Source organism: Caretta caretta, chromosome 3, assembly GCF_965140235.1.
Source record: "Caretta caretta isolate rCarCar2 chromosome 3, rCarCar1.hap1, whole genome shotgun sequence".
NCBI classification, from domain to species: domain Eukaryota; kingdom Metazoa; phylum Chordata; order Testudines; family Cheloniidae; genus Caretta; species Caretta caretta.
The window spans coordinates 176,164,172-176,178,098 of NC_134208.1; the positions used below are offsets into that span (position 1 = coordinate 176,164,172).

The 13,927-nt window shown below is 40.6% G+C and overlaps 1 protein-coding gene across 6 annotated transcripts in view; it reads left to right on the plus strand.

Annotated features, from left to right (window-relative positions):
• The window catches only part of PRKCE (protein kinase C epsilon), a 524,967-nt gene that overhangs the window by 186,647 nt on the left and 324,393 nt on the right, over window positions 1–13,927 (plus strand). The gene's annotated exons all lie outside the window — the stretch shown is intronic.

Below are 13,927 nucleotides of genomic sequence, written 5' to 3' on the forward strand. Positions count from 1 at the left end.
AAAATCTCCAATGATGGAGATTTCACAACCTCCCTAGACAATTTATTCCAGTGCTTAACCACCCTCCTTCTTGTAACAACCTTTTACGTACTTGGAAACTGTTATCATGTCCCCTCTCAGTATTCTCTTTTGCAGACTAAACAAACCCAATTTTTTAATCTTCCCTCATAGGTCATGTTTTCTAGACCTTTAATCATTTTTGTTCCGCTTCTCTGGACTTTCTCCAATTTGTCCACATCCTTCCTGAAATGTGGCTCCTGGAACTGGACATAATACTCCAGTTGAGCCCTAATCGGCGTGGAGTAGAGAGGAAGAATTACTTCTCGTGTCTTGCTTACAACACTCCTGCTAATACATCCCAGTATGATGTTTGCTTTTTTTGAAACAGCATTACACTGTTGACTCACATTTAGCTTGTGACAGGTTTCAGAGTAGCAGCCGTGTTAGTCTGTATTCGCAAAAAGAAAAGGAGTACTTGTTGCACCTTAGAGACTAACCAATTTATTTGAGCATAAGCTTTTGTGAGCTACAGCTCACTTCATCGGATGCATTCGAATGAGCTTATGCTCAAATAAATTGGTTAGTCTCTAAGGTGCCACAAGTACTCCTTTTCATTTACCTTGTGGTCCACTGTGACCCGCAGAGTCCTTTCCACAATACTCCTTCCTAGGCAGTCATTTCCCATTTTGTATGTGCGCAACTGATTGTTCCTTCCTAAATGAAGTACTTTGCATTTGTCCTTACTGAATTTCATCCTATTTACTGCATTTCTCCAGTTTGTCCAGATCATTTTGAATTTTAATCCTATCCTCCAAAGCACTTGCAATCCCTCCCACCTTGGTATCATTTGCAAACTTTATAAGTGTACTCTCTATGCCATTATCTAAATCATTGATGAAGGTATTGAACAGAACCGGACCCAGAACTGATCCCTGTGGGACCCCACTCATTATGTCCTTCCAGCATGACTGTGAATCACTGATAACTACTCTCTGGGAATGGTTTTCTAACCAGTTTTGCACCCACCTTATAGTAGCTCCATCTAGGTTGCATTTCCCTAGTTTGTTTATGAGAAGGTCATGCGAGACAGTCAAAAGCTTTACTAAAGTCAAGATATACCACATCTACCGCTTTCCCCCATCCACAAGACTTGTTACCCTTTCAAAGAAAGCTATCAGATTGGTCTGACACGATTTGTTCTTGACAAATCCATGCTGACTGTTACTTATCACCTTATTATCTTCCAGGTGTTTGCAAATTGATTACTTAATTATTTGCTCCATTATCTTCTGGGTACAGAAGTTAAGCTGACTGGTCTGTAATTCCCTGGGTTGTCCTTATTTCCTTTTTTATAAATTGGCACTATATTTGCCCTTCTGCAGTCTTCTGGAATCTCTCCCGTCTTCCATGACTTTTCAAAGATAATCGCTAATGGCTCAGATATCTCCTCAGTCAGCTTCTTGAGTATTCTAGGATGCATTTCATCAGGCCCTGGTGACTTGAAGACATCTAATTTCTCTAAGTCATTTTTTAACTTGTGCTTAGCCTCTTCTGATCCTACCTCATTTTCACTGGCATTCACTATGTTAGATGTCCAATCACCACCAACCTTCTTGGTGAAAACCAAAACAAAGAAGTTATTAAGCACCTCTGCCATTTCCACATTTTCTGTTATTATTTCCCCCCCACTTATTGAGTAACATACCTAAACTGTCCTTGGTCTTCCTCTTGCTTATAATGTATTTGTAGAATGTTTTCTTGTTACCCTTTATGTCTCTAGCTAGTTTGATCTCATTTTGTGTCGTGGCCTTTCTAATTTTGTCCCTACATACTAGTGTTATTTGTTTATATTAATCCTTTGTAATTTGACCTAGTTTCCACTTTTTGTAGGACTCTTTTTTGATTTTTAAATCATTGAAGATCTCCTAGTTAAGCCAGTGTGGTCTCTTGCCATACTTCCTATCTTTCCTATGTAGTGGGATAGGTGGCTTTTGTGCCCTTAATAATGTCTGTTTGAAAAACTTCCAACTGTCTTCAGTTGTTTTTCACCTTAGTCTTGCTTCCCCTGGGATCTTACCTACCAACTTCTTGAGTTCGCTAAAGTCTGCCTTCTTGAAACCCATTTCCTTTATTTTGCTGTTCTCCCTCTTACCATTCCTTAGAATCATGAACTCTTATAATTTCAGGTTCACTTTCACCCAAGCTGCCATCCACTTTCCAATTCTCAACCAGTTCCTCCCTATTTGTCAAAATCAAATCTAGAACAGCCTCTCCCCTAGTAGCTTTGTCCATCTTCTGAAATTAAAAATTGTCTCCAATACATTCCAAGAATTTTCTGGATAATCTGTGCCCTGGTGTGTTGTTTTCCCAACAGATGTCTGAGTAGTTGAAGTCCCCCATCACCACCAAGTCCTGGGCTTTGGATGATTTTGTTAGTTGTTTAAAAAAAAGCCTCATCCACCTCTTCTTCCTGGTTAGGTGGTCTGTAGTAGATCACAACATCACCTTTGTTTTTTACCCCTTTTATCTTTACCCAGAGACTTTCAACAAGTCTGTCTCCTATTTCCATTTCAATCTCAGTCCAAGTGTATACATTTTTAATATATAAGGCAACACCTCCTCCCTTTTTCCCCTGCCTGTCCTTCCTGAGCAAGCTGTATCCATTTATACCAATATTCCAGTCATGCGTCTCTGTGATGCCAATTATGTCATAGTTGTGTTTATTTACTAGCATTTCGAGTTCTTCCTGCTTATTCCCCATACTTCTCGCATTAGTATACAGACATCTAAGATACTGATTTGATTCCTCCCCCCAGTTCTATCTTATCTCTCCCTTGTCCCTGGTATAACAGCCCATGCTCCCCCCAAATTCTGAACCTTCTTCCAGGTCTCCACATTCTTGACTTACCTGTGGGCTTTTATCACCTGCCCCCCTTTGAACCTAGTTTAAAGCCCTCCTCACTAGGTTAGTCAGACTGTATCCAAATATGCTCTTCCCCTTCCTTGATAGGTGGACCCCATCTCTGGTTAGTAGTCCTTCTTCCTGGAACAGCATCCCGTGATCAAGGACGCCGAAGCCCTCCGGGCGACACCATCTTCACAGCCAGGTATTCACCTCCAGGGTGCATCTCTCTCTGCCTAGGCCCCTACCCTTGACCGAAAGGATTGAAGAGATAACCACTTGCACTCCCAACTCCTTCACCCTTACTCCCAGAGCGCTGCAGTCACTTCTGATCTGCTGAGGATTATACCTCGCAGTATCATTAGTTCCCACATGGATGAGTAGCATGGGGTAGGAGTCAGAGGGCCGGATGATCCTCGACAATATTTCTGTAACGGATACGGGCTCTTGGCAGGCAGCACAGCTCCCAGGATGCCATGTCAGGGTGACAGATGGGTGCCTCCGTCCCCCTCAGAAGAGAGTCACCAACCACCACTACCCTATGTTTCCTCCTGGGAGTGGCTGCAATCCTCCCAGCCTTGAGGGTACATGGCTTCTCCTCCTCCACCTTTGGGGGTGATTCCTCATCACTTGTTGCCAGGGCAGCATATCAGTTTTCTATCACCATGGTGGGTGGATTGGGAGTAGGGCTGGAGCACTGCACCATATTATATGCACTGCACCAGAAATAACCACCCCCAGTGTCCTCCCTGTGACAGAGCCATATCCTCCTCCCCTGGTATTGTGACAACAGTCCTCTGTAGCTGGATCGCCTCCTCCGCCTTGGATGTTTCCTTATGAATATTCTCGAGGAATTCCTCATGGACGCAGATGCTTCTCAGCCTAGCCACCTCTTCCTGTAGCTCTCCCACCTGCTTTCTGAGAGATTCCACCAGCAGGCACCTTTCCAACTGGATGGTCCCCCCAGCCTGGCTTTCTGTGAGTGGGAAATGCAGGCCACAGTCTCTGCAAATCCACACCAGAATGGTTAGAGGCATCCATGGTTAGGTTGTCTGTCTGGATACAGGTGCAGATGGAGGAGACAGGGCACTGGTGATGCAGCCCTTCTTAACCAGAGTGATTGTTACAACTCCCTCCTACAAACTCCCTCCCAAACTCCCTTGTTTGCGGTCCCCTGTTCACTAGCTCCCCTTGGTCGCTCAGCCTCTGGCTTTTAAGGCCTTCTCTCCTAGGTCAGCCCTACCCCCTCGTTTATCACACAGGGGGAGGGTGATCAGAAGGCTGATTGAGGCTGATCAAAGATGATCAAGGATGACCTAGGGAACAAAGGCTCAAACAGTCCCCAGACACACAATCCCAACTGACCCAGTAACTGAAATAACTTGAAAGAGAAAGAAACACACAAACAGCCAAACAAACTCACTCACCCCAAGGTTAGTTTAGTTTTGAAAGGCTGCTACCATTGCTGCCCCTGCCTCTGCCCCCCACCATCCCCACCATGCATTTAGTTTGGCTGAGACGAGAAATATTTTGGCATAGCTTTATTAGATGTCAGCTGAATTGTTTCTAATGTGATGAGGTATAGTGTATAGTTTTGGATTAAATTAATTTCCATTACTATTTATTTTTTCCTCTTTAAAATTCAGTTTGTTTTGTCTCTTTGTTTGAGCCATTTCATGCACATTAAAATCTGATTTTTAGTGTCTAAAACAATTGCTCTGCCATTCAGGAAAACATCTAAATCACTGTTTAGAGTATGTGTTTGTTACTAGCAGTCCAGAATTGTTTACAGAAAATTTTAGCAGCAGCAAGATCTAAACAAAGATGGTCAGACCTTACACAGTTCTCCAGGGTTTTACGAAAGCCTTTAGTAATTAAACCAGCAGAAATAGTAATTGATGTAGACTTTACCTAGTCCTGTGTCTTTCCTATAGAAAATGCATTTTAATTCATATTCACTATCGCCTTCAGATTTCATTCAGATCATTCTACCAAATGTAGATGTAATGTGTGTAATGCTATGATAAATGTAAAATACGAATCATTGACAGTAGTTGCCATGCATTCTGTATTGTCTTAATTGTATGACAGACTTTCAGCTATTGGATAGTACACAGGGTTTCAAACTTTGTATTCCCTTGATTTCTCTCCCATTCCTATTAAACCCTTTTCTAGAGGTTGGGGAATATTCTCAAGGAATAACCTATTTGTATACAAAGTTGGAACACAAACAAACAGTTCCAAGAGAACTATGTAATGCCCCAATAATAAACGATAATCCAGTGTTAGAGACTCTGGGATATATCCTTAGCTGGTGTAAATCTGATTGAGTGAGTGATGCCAATTCATATCAGCTGAGGAGCTGACTGTTAAACTGCATCACATCAAAAAAGCTGAATCATATAAGAGTATCTTAAATTGAAATGTACTCTTTTCTTTTTATTTACTTTGTGATTCTCAGTTCAATCTGAGGGAACTGCAGCTGCCCTGTTAATTTTCTCTTCCAGATTCTGTTGTTTTTTTTCAAGAGTTTTTAACCTGGCATTTTGTTTTCTTCTTTGCTTGTCCACCAGCATCACTGATTGATGTCTGCACTATGCTGAGATTCGTGCCAGCATAGAAGCTCACATGTTGAGGTTTTTGGCTAGTCCTCCAAAAGTGGTGGTGTTAATTTTGTTTTTGAAACAAACACTGATGTAATGGTAGATTATTTTTTTTTAAAAATCAATATTTTAAAATATCTTATATTTTTATAGCTCCTTTTATCCGAAAAAAGAAAAGGAGTACTTGTGACACCTTAGAGACTAACCAATTTATTTGAGCATGAGCTTTCGTGAGCTACAGCTCACTTCATCAGATGCATACCGTGGAAACTGCAGCAGACTTTATATATACACAGAGAATATGAAACAATACCTCTGTGTATATATAAAGTCTGCTGCAGTTTCCACGGTATGCATCTGATGAAGTGAGCTGTAGCTCACGAAAGCTCATGCTCAAATAAATTGGTTAGTCTCTAAGGTGCCACAAGTACTCCTTTTCTTTTTGCGAATACAGACTAACACGGCTGTTCCTCTGAAACCTGTTTTTATCCGAAAGGATCTCAGAGCCTTTTACAAACTTCCCTAGCAGATACTCAAACTGTGAAGAGATCAGTTCATCCACAACTGAAATGCAGCCACATCAGGGGTGAAACAATGTAACCGTTTAAAGTGCCCATCAACATTGAACAACAAGAGGCTAAGAAGTGGAAAAACAATTTTTCCAGTTGGAATTTCAGAGGAATATAGCTAGGCAAAGATATAATCATGAGTCTTAGAATTTGTCGAGGACACTAGAATAAGGATCTGCCCCTGACTTTATGAAAACTGCCGTGGGATCTTTAACTACTGCAAATAGTCAGGACCTTTGTTTTGTCTTATTTGAAAGACTCCATCTCTAGCAGTGCAGTATGCCCAGTAATCCCTTGAAGGGGCATTTATTTAGTACTGACTAAAGGGAAGATTGCCTTCTGTTGAATCATCACTTTACAATCCAGAAAATAAACCCAAAAGTCAGAATGTTATGGTTGATAGGATTTGACATCTAAACTACTTGAGAGTGTAACTAAGTCATGAATCATGAATTTTACAGTAGTATTACAAAGTTATATTACAGTCCAAATATTTTACAGTCATCACAATACAGTTACAAATTCAAGTTAAAGGTCTCAAACATTAGTGTCACAGATATTCAGGGTGTTTCAACCCACAGTTTGAGAACCACTTAAAGGAAAGACTAATACAATGGAAAAATAAAAGGTCTGGTTTCTTAACTGCAAATGCAATAATTACAATTTCAAAAATTTACTGGAATAAGGGTTTCAGTAAGGTTACTTTTAAATTGCAGCAGCTTGCATTGCGGTGCCAGGTTTGCTTTGATGTTGAAGCAGCGTGTTGGCTGCGTGCATTTTGTTCACTACCTTCAAGTGCTTCAACCTGTGTCTGAGTGAAAAATAGAATAAAATGTATTTGAGAAGAGTTCTAAGGATTTGTGTAATTCATATTAATGCACTTCATAATTATAGCAGGCTCCTAGTAGTACGCACTATAGTAAAGGTTTGCATTAAAACATGGTTTTTACATATTAATAATTTTCTTGGTGTACATATATAACCAGATATTATATTCAATACATTTCAGAGAGGTGGAAGTTTAGCACTAAAGAGTAAGCAAGATGCTGCTGTTACTTTCAACATCCACATACTGAATTATTGATGACTGAGTTAGTGTGGAGGAAAGCAGGGTAGTCGGTTCTGTCATATACTTTATTGTGTGAGCTGGGTAAGTCATTTAATTTCTCTGTCTCTGTTTTCTCCTCTGTAAAATGTGGATACTTCTCCAACCACAGTATGCTGTGAAACTAAAATAATTAGGATCAAGGTTGTTGGAAATTGTCATGTGGGGCACTATACTGTATAAACACAAAATATAGTTACTGAGCCAATATGAACCAATTCTTGCTGTCCTCGTTCAAGAAAAACTGTCACTGAAACCCTGGAAGTTTTGCTAGAGACGGAGAGAAAGAGTGAGTGTACTGAATGGAGACTGAGTTAATGATTGGAAGATTTGGCTCACTAGTCATTCTTAGACCGATTGCCTATGTTTGATCAAAAGGGAGTGAGAAATAAAATGAAACATCACTTAAGCCTGTTAAAAATGAGAATTTGTTTCCTTTTTAAAATCATCATAGAACTTTTCTGGTTTTGAAAAAGCAGAATTTGAATAAAATATATGTGCAGAAGTTGCTCATACTAGGTGTACGTGTTAAACAACAGACAGTGAGAAAGCACTCTTCATTATCCCATCCCAGTGCATTTTATAGAATACAGGACATCTGTGTACAAAGATAGAGCCATATTCTTATCTTAGTTACACTATTGTAAATTGGGAGTAACTGATTGGAATGAAAGGATTTACTCTTGAGCCATGGCATTGTAACTGAGTTCAGAATTTGGCTCATAATTACAGTGGCAAAAAATTAATAATGGAAAGTTTCGCCTAACAACCATGTCTTCAGCTGTTGTTTAAAAGTCATCCCTGAACTTCATCAGCAGAGTGCACAAACCGTGCATACTCCGAAAAGACTCCAGCACCCATCATTCATAATCTGTATTTTGCTTCTGTTAATCTAAGCACATTCTGTGGCAGAAGGGGAACACAGAAGTATAAAAGAATGCTGAGCTGCCGTGGGGCCCACTGAAACATAAAGCACTCCTGTAAATGAGAGAGTAGAAACTAGCAAGATTATCAAAAAGTTTAGGTTTTCAAACTAACCAACTCTTCTTACTGGTAGATCATCCAGCTCAGCTATCCTATGAATGCTCTCGAGGCTGTGGGAGAGCACTCTAAGACGCGCCCGTTCTGCTTAGTTTGTCTGTAGTAGGAAGCCACAGCGCAATAGTTTTATTGCAGGTTATCAGAGAGATGGGGTTATGATAGCAAGCCTTATAAAAATAGATGGGGCATAAAGAACGAGGAGGACTTGTGGCACCTTAGAGACTAACCAATTTATTTGGGCATAAGCTTTCGTGAGCTACAGCTCACTTCATCGGATGCAAGCAGTGGAAAATACAGTGGGGAGATTTATATACACAGAGAACATGAAACAATGCATGTTACCATACACGCTGTAAGGAGAGTGATCAGGTAAGCTGAGCTATTACCAGCAGGAGAGAAAAAAAACCTTTTGTAGTGATAATCAAGGTGGGCCATTTCCAGCAGTTGACAAGAACGTGTGAGGAACAGAGGGGGGGAGGAGGGGAATAAACATGGGGAAATAGTTTTACTTTGTGTAATGACACATCCACTCCCAGTCTTTATTCAAGCCTAATGTAATGGTGTCCAGTTTGCAAATTAATTCCAATTCATCAGTCTCTCAGTGGAGTCTGTTTTTGAAGTTTTTTTGATGAAGAATTGCGACTTTTAGGTCTGTAATCAAGTGACCAGGGAGATTGAAGTGTTCTCCGACTGGTTTTTGAATGTTATAATTCTTGACGTCTGATTTGTGTCCATTTATTCTTTTATGTAGAATTGGCCAATGTACATGGCAGAGGGGCATTGCTGGCACATGATGGTATATATCACATTGGTAGATGTGCAGGTGAACGAGCCTCTGATAGTGTGGTTGATGTGATTAGGCCCTATGATGGTGTCCCCTGAATAGATATGTGGACACAGTTGGTAATGGGCTTTGTTGCAAGGATAGGTTCCTGGGTTAGTGGTTCTGTTGTGTGGTGTGTGGTTGCTGGTGAGTATTTGCTTCAGGTTGGGGGCTGTCTGTAAGCAAGGACTGGCCTGTCTCTCAGGATCTGTGAGAGTGATGGGTCGTCCTTCAGGATAGGTTGGAGATCCTTGATGATGCGTTGGAGAGGTTTTAGTTGGGGGCTGAAGGTAATGGCTAGTGGCGTTCTGTTATTTTCTTTGTTGGGCCTGTCCTGGAGTAGGTAACTTCTGGGTACTCTTCTGGTTCTATCAATCTGTTTCTTCACTTTAGCAGGTGGGTATTGTAGTTGTAAGAACGCTTGGTAGAGATCTTGTAGGTGTTTGTCTGAGGGGTTGGAGCAAATGCGGTTGTATCATAGAGCTTGGCTATAGACAATGGATCGTGTGGTGTGGTCTGGATGAAAGCTGGAGGTATGTAGGTAAGTATAGCAGTCAGTAGGTTTCCGGTATAGGGTGGTGTTTATGTGACCATCGCTTATTAGCACTGTAGTGTCCAGGAAGTGGATCTCTTGTGTGGACTGGTCCAGGCTGAGGTTGATGGTGGGATGGAAATTGTTGAAATCATGGTGGAATTCTTCAAGGGCTTCTTTTCCATGGGTCCAGATGATGAAGATGTCATCAATGTAGCTCAAGTAGAGTAGGGGCATACTGTTTTATCAGATACGTGAACTTGTCTCTGTTTCTTGTTTTGTCGGGGGGGTATTCATACTTTGAATAGTTTCTGGATGGATGTGTGTGTAGGTATGTAAAGTAGTCCTGTGCCACCAAAAGTTCTTCGACTGCTTCTGGGTAGATTAAACATTTTCTTTATCAGAATTGGAGCCAATGTTTTATTTAATCATATGAAAACAAACTTCACAGGTAAGAAATAATGCTTTTGTTTGATTTTTCTCTCCCCATCCCCGGGGATGATTCAGTTATATATATGTTGTATTAATTATCTTAGTCAAAGGAGATTTCCCACCTAACATTGTCAAGGATTTGGCATATTGGACTGGTGTTCAGCTTTTCACATAGCCAGTTAGCCTGGAACATGTAATTTGCAGATTTTGACTTTATACAACCCCACTGGGTTCATCAGCATTTGGCCCTGTATTTTTATTTTTTCTCAGTCCTTCCTTTTATTTAATCTGTATTCAGGGCTTGATCCAGAACCCATGGAAGTCAATGGGACTCTTTCCAATTCTATTGGCATGACATCAGTAGGTTTGGATCAGGCACTCAGAGCATGCTTCTGTTCTTGTAAACTAGAAACAAACACAACAGTAAAATGTCCAGAACAGGCTGCACAAACAGTGCCTTCCTTGTACTGCACTGTTCCTTCGGAAGAAAAACCTTAAGAGCATTGCCTCTTCAGCACTAGTAGCTTGGGTGACAAAGGCTTTGAGACGCCTGAGGTCACTTTCAAATGAGTTAATGAAAATCAGATGTAACTACTGCCATATACTGAATTATTCTACACTGGTATATTCAAAGCCATGAGCCTCTGCAGGATTCCCATTGTTTTAGGCAGCATAACCTTGGTGATTAATGTAGTGTTACATTGTGTTGAGCTCATGGAGACTCCTTCAGATGGAGAACAACAAATGTTAGCATTGTTTTATTTAAATAGTATTGGGCCCTGGATATATAAAGTCAATGAAGCACACGTTAAGTAGCTATTTTATAGCCAAGACTTCCCGGTTGGGTTGTTCTGGGGCTTCTGACCTACTTTGTGATTCTTTACCTGAAACTGTCCCAGACCCCTAAAATGGAAAACTTAACTGATATTTCATAATCAATGGTTTTTAGAGTTACAAAAGCTACGTATTGTATAAGTCCCAGCAATCCTTTCTCAGAGTTACAATGGCATAATACTCCAGTCAGGATCTATTTCAGCGGCACCACCTACTGGTAAACTCATCAGTACAAATACTTTGCTATTAAAGGGTTATATAAATTAATAATACAATTATGTATTCCACTGAGGAACTTGAATTGTCTTAGAGCACATCTTGGTAAAAATGAAATTAGTGTAGCGTTGTTGTTCTGAAAAACTCTGGATAATATATTATATGCAGTCTATCTTCTGGACCACTAATGAAGCCAAAACAGTTTTAATGAACATTCAGATGTAACATCAGTTTTAATGTAACATTCAGATGAAACTGCCTCTGAACATCTGGAATCTATTTGTTCCCTTTTTTTTCTTTTTGCTTGTTTGTTCATTTTTCCTTCTTTATGCTTTCTCTTCTCCTGCATTCCTGGGAGACATAGGTCTTTGGATTAGTAAATAGTTTCTGTGCAGAGCTGCAACACTTATTTTATTTTAGTAAGTTAAACATCATGCTGCTAAACTTCGATTAAAACTGTGTATCTTCTTTTTCCATTTTTCCTGCCCAACAAACTTGAGGAGCAGGATTTCAGTTGAAGTTAGAGTGGTCAATTAAATGTCAGATAATGTAAATCCTGATTGAAAAGGTGATCTTAAGTGTAACAATATTAAGGACACTGACCTAAATTTATTAGTGCTCCTGTGTTGCTGTTTTACTGCAATTGATACAACAAGGTACACTGAAACAGTAATAAAACATACCCACAAATCCTTTGTAAATGCGATGAATGAAAAATGGATTTTGATATCTGTTCCATGAGTTTGGGGGGAATGCGTTTTTCCCAAAGCATTATCTGCATAATTCCAACTGCATATTTTTATCTTTAGTTAATTTGCAAAACAAAAGACAATATTAAGTGTCAAAATCTGGTCTAAAATCAGTGGGATTTTATCATTGATGTCATTAAGACCATGATTTGACCTGAAATTAATCCTTATGAAATAGTTGCCTCACTGCATGCTAAAGCTACCACTTAAGTAGTGATAAATGGAGGCAGGTGCTCTTATTTAGGGAATCTGGAGTGAACCAAGAAGCTGTCCACTATGGTTATTTACAGGTCCTCAACTTACTCCAGAAAATAAGGCTCAATTCAGTATATCCACACAATATTTTAGTAGAACATCATAGTTGTCAGTTTTTTGCTCAGTGCCTACTGTCAGTAGCTCCTGCCTGCAGAGCTCTCCTTCTCTTCTCCCCAGAGAGATCCTGAGGGAAGGTTGTTGAAGTGACGCTGCATGCCCTTTTGTGAGGTGAATCCCCTTCTCTACAGGCACATAGGGACAGATGTTTTTGATTTGATTTAATTGATTTTGTTATCCATTGATTTCAGTACCAACTCGCTTAGGAGCCTACTGGGATTTTCCACTGTGCCTGTCTGCATCTTTAGGCATTAAATACATTTGAAAATCTGGCCTCTGAGTCAGGGATGGGTAATATACAACTCTGTCCTACTGCGTGACAGCCTCTGGCCCAAAGTCTTCAATCACAATAAACACTAGTCCAGTGGAACTCTTTAATTAAAAAAGAAAAGCTACACATGCAGTCTTATATTTGATGAGGATAATAGTTAATTGGTAAAAGAAGTTTATGGAATGAAGGGCTAAACATTTGGGAATGGTACTGTTTGAATTTGGGCTGTCGGGCTGCTTAGGAACTAATACCCCTTTGCTTCAGAGCTCAGATTGAAAATATATTTCCTTGCTAGGATGGGGTGTAGCTGCACCAGTAGTCACTGACTGACATACTCCTTATCCAGTCAGAAAGCAGCTACTTTGTCTCCCTCACCACTACCAAGCCGCTAAGACTTTACTGCATATATGGTGTCATGGGATAGCACTGAGGACAGAAGCAGCTCACGCAAAGCAACTCCCAGTCTACAATGGGAAAGCCTGCCTAAATGGTACTTCCACAATAAGTGCAGTCACACACCACAGTGAAGCACAGACATCTGCTGTGCCCAGTGCTGGTGGAAATTGGAGGAATTAGGTGTGGGAGAGAGAGAAACCCTGGTCACTGGCACCACAGCCCAGCTTTTGTATTGTCCCCCATTTACTATTGCCAGAGCCCGGACGCTGTTTGTTTCTTCGCAGGGGCATGCACATGTCTTGCTTATGGTTAGTACTCAGTGAGCAGCCGGTGGAGTGACATAACAACCGTCTATCCAAAGGGCCCCCTGCAAGACAGCCTTCATTCTAATGTGACTTTTCTTTGTTTCAGAGTGCACACTTTGTAAGATCCAGCTTTGTGGAGACTCTGGGGTTCTGGGTAAATATTTTACTGTGTCCCTCTTTTGTTGTATGGGGGGGACAAGCTTTCGAGCTTACACCGAGCTCTCCTTCAGGTCCTCTGTGTAAACTCCAAAGCTTGTCTCTCTCACCAACAGAAGTCGGTCCAATAAAAATATTACTTCATCCACCTTGTCTCTCTAATACCCTGAGATCAACATGGCTACAACAATTCATAAATTAATGACTGATGTTAAATAAATAACATAAAAGCATTTAAGAAGCAAACGGGTCTTAAAATGGTAAACAGATTGTAATCATGTCTAGCTTATCAGGTGTCCATCCATTTTCCACATTGGGATCATGGTAGATCTACGTTTCCTATAACACCCCTTCATTCCACTCCCCACCAAGACCACTTGGGTTTGGGTGGCATGATGTGTTCCCTTAACTCACAAAACTGTTCACCCCCTCTCCTTTGGGGGGAGACACTCTTTCAAAGCTGCTCTGTCTGTTTGATCACTCCCCTTCTCAGAGATGAAGGCACTTTTTACCTGTTTATAGCCCTTTGATCTCTTAGCTTCTGGCATTGGCACTTTGCGATCTTAGGCTGGAGCCTGGAAATAGTCCATTGTCCTGTAATTGCCCACCAAATGTCATTGG